Source organism: Mauremys mutica, chromosome 13, assembly GCF_020497125.1.
Source record: "Mauremys mutica isolate MM-2020 ecotype Southern chromosome 13, ASM2049712v1, whole genome shotgun sequence".
Lineage (NCBI taxonomy): Eukaryota > Metazoa > Chordata > Testudines > Geoemydidae > Mauremys > Mauremys mutica.
The window spans coordinates 42,847,519-42,851,114 of NC_059084.1; the positions used below are offsets into that span (position 1 = coordinate 42,847,519).

At 42.2% G+C, this 3,596-nt stretch overlaps 1 pseudogene; it reads right to left on the minus strand.

Annotated features, from left to right (window-relative positions):
* Positions 1 to 2,377: 2,377 nt before the first annotated feature.
* On the minus strand, positions 2,378 to 3,294 carry LOC123347383 (annotated as a pseudogene).
* Between the last annotated feature and the right edge of the window lie 302 nt (positions 3,295 to 3,596).

Below are 3,596 nucleotides of genomic sequence, written 5' to 3' on the forward strand. Positions count from 1 at the left end.
AGCATGCTGTGGCTGCTTCACTTCTTTCGCCTCCCAGGCTTGCGGCACCTAAGATGATTGGCGCTGCAAGCCTGGGAGGCGGGAGAAGTGAAGCAGCCATGGTGTGCTCGGGGTGCTCGTACTTGTGCGTGGAGCAGGGGTGAGCTGGGGCGGTGGGGGTGTCTCAGGGCAGAGGATGGGGAGTGGGGAGCTGCCACGGAGGGTGGTCGCTCAGGGCGGGGGCACGGGGATGGGAGGGTGCAAGGTGGAAGTTTTGCCTAGGGCGCGAAACATCCTTGCACCAGCCCTGGTTTTAAGATGTTTCCTCTGTAATAATTTCACCTGAACAATAAATGTGCCTGCTTAGAAAGGGTTGTGTGGCAATTTATGACTATGGGCATTTCCAGGCCTTTTAGGGCTTGCTAATAATAACACGGGATAGTCAGGGCATTTTTCAGCCTGGAGAAACCCTGGTTAGAAGAGACAGATATTTTGAAGAGGGGTGTCTTTCCCTTGAAAAACTAGTCAAATTCTATACGTTATTATTAAAAGTTTTAATCTCTTAATAACAATGGAAGATAGATATTTATTTTTTTTAGCTCTAGTACTATATGAACTTGGCTTTATTATAGTACTTAGCTGCTGGAGCTGTATTGATGTAAAAATAGCTGTTCAATAAGGGCTTTGTCTGAGTTGTGACCCCCTCAATCTGGACAGGCTAATCGCAGTTCTGCTTCCCTTTATTTGTACAATCAGGATAAAAACCTTTACTGAAGCCCGCATTCAATACTATAGTGATTTTTAACCCAACACCAGCCAACATCGATCACTTTGGCAGCACAACTCTGTCTGCTGGATCTCTAGGCGAAGTACGGGGTGTTCATGTAAAGACAGTCTAGTCCTGAAGCCTTTTTCCTCCAGCTCAGGGGAGAGCTCATTCAGACTTTGCTTACTGTAGTAAAAATTCCCCAGCACCTCTGCTGCTGCATCTGAGCATGAACACTGCTGCTCCAGTCTAGGTGTCTGGAGCAATGCATGAACTGGGAGAAGACAGATGTCCAATGTCTATGCCAACACTTTGTCTCTCCTCTTTCATATCTCTCTCCATTTATCGTTAGTCTAGGAAGAGTCTGTCTACAGTGCTGTGGGACTGTGACCAAAAAGACAGATAAAAGCAACCCCTTAAACAGCCGGACCGTGGTTTGCCAGGTGTAGGGGTTACTAATCACAATGTATGCTGTGCCTGGGTTTCTTTAGGCTGAGGCTGCAAGTGTGGGTCAGTACAGGAGTCAGAAGCAGTATTGCCAATCTTTGCTGTCTTTTTCTGTCTCTTTTCATGCATGTTTGTCTAGTTTCAGGATCGGACTCCAACAACAGCAGGTCATGGCCATCAAAACTGAGGTTTTCTCTTTTCTAAGATTATCTTTAAGACCATTAAAAAAACAACCTCTAAACAGAGGTTTTGCATATGAAAGTCTCTATATTGCTAAAAGGAAATTGAATAAAATAAATTGTTGCAATGAAATCCCTCTTTAATACATTATTTTAAATATATCTGAACTGTTTTTGTTTGTTTGTTTCTTTTTCTGGGTCTTTAATAAAAAGTTAAACAAAAGAAATGCAATGATGGATGTTATAATAAGTCAGCAGCAATAAATGGACATGAAACCCATGAACTCAATGAATTGAGCAACGGTTTGATTAACATTGTATACATTGTTGGGATTGAGGCATTAACTTCCTAACATGATTTGTCTTTTGAAAAAAAATAGTTAGATGATAGAAATTCTTGTATTAAAATCTCTGATCTGAGTCCATGACACATGGACTGGAGACCTCCAGAACTCAACAAATCTGTGTTTGAGAGGTTTCTGGGGTTTAATGTCTCCTAAGAAAATAAGGCACAGAGAGAAAGCCAGTTTGATATTTGTTATCATATTTACTCACGGAGGCAGAAAATGGATTCTTGTGATTCTATGAGACTGTATTTTCCATACTGTGCTCCGCAATGAGCCAGATTTTTATCAGTATTTCAGCACCTCAAGGATTTTTCTGGAGTACCTAACCTACATTGGAATCAGTGCATATTAGGTGACGAGATGATTTTGAAAATCCCACTGGGTATCTAAATACCTTTAAAATTGTGACCCAACATGACAGCCCAGCTAGTGTATTCCATGGGGTCTGATCCCCAGCTAGTGTAAATCGCCATAGCCCTACTGCAGTCAATGCAACACATTCCCACCTGGTATAAATCATTGTAGTTCTATTCAAGTGAATGGACTGTAGTGCAAATTTATGTCTCATGAAGTTCATAGATTTGCAACAATGTACACCACCTGTGGAGCTGTCTTATAAGGAACAAGGCAGGTGATAATCAGGTTCACACTTAGAACAATTAACTTTTTGTGGTGAATTGAAGGATTCTCTTCATGGCCACTTTGACCTCCTTATTGCGCAGACTATAGATCACAGGGTTCAGGGTGGGAGTGACTAGGGTGTACATTATGGCCACCAGTGAGTTACTGGAGGTTGGCTGTGTGTAGGTTTAGATTACGGTGGAGTAGTACAAGGTGACCGCAAGCACGTGGGAGGAGCAGGTGGAGAAGGCTCTCTGCTTCTCTTTGGAGCTCTGTATTTTCAGGATGGTGATGATAATAAAGCTATAGGACACAGTAGTCAGAAGGAAGTTCCCCATGGCCAGGAAAATATCAGCCATGAACACCATGATTTCGTTGAGGTAGGTGGAGCTGCAGGACAGTGCCAGTATTGTTGGGAACTCACAGAAGGAATGCTGGATGAGGTGGGATGCACAAAATCCAGGCGCAGCAGAAGCAATATGTTGATAAGTGAATTGATGATACCAACAGCCCAGACACCAGCTGCTAAACAGATAAAAATTTCCTTTCTCAGGAGTTTTACATAATGCAAAGGGTGGCAAATGGCTACATACCGGTCATATGACATGACAGTGAGCAGCAGAACCTCGTCGTCAGTGACAATGTAAACAAAGAGCTGGGTGATGCAGCCTTCAAAGGAGATGGTTTTCTTCTCCTGCTTCAGGTTTTCCAGCATTTTAGGTACAATCGAGGAAGTGCACAAAATATCAACCAGGGCTAAATTGGTGAAGAAGAAGTACATGGGAGTTTGAAGAGGTGGGTGGATGACAATAGCCACAATGATCAGGGAATTGCTCATGATGACAGCTGTATAAAGGCACAGGAATAACCCAAAGAACAGTCCTTGGTGGTGAGGATAGTGAAAGATCCCCTGCATGATGAACTCGGTCACTCTGGTGTGGTTACCATGTTCCATTGTTTGAGTATTCCTTCCATAGCAACAAAGGTTAAAGTTTTGGTCAGGTATTGTATCAGAAACTACAGCAATATGAAAAAAAAATTAGGAGTCCTTGTGGCACCTTAGAGACTATCACATTTATTTGGGCATATAACTCACTTCTGGATATAGAATGGTTTCAGTATATATCACACATACAATATAGAAAAAATACAAAAAGCATAACATAATATATATGTTTAGGTGAAATCAGGATGCACAAAACTAAGTACTTGATTCCGCTTTAACTCTTGTTAGTGTAAATTACGCATAACTCCATT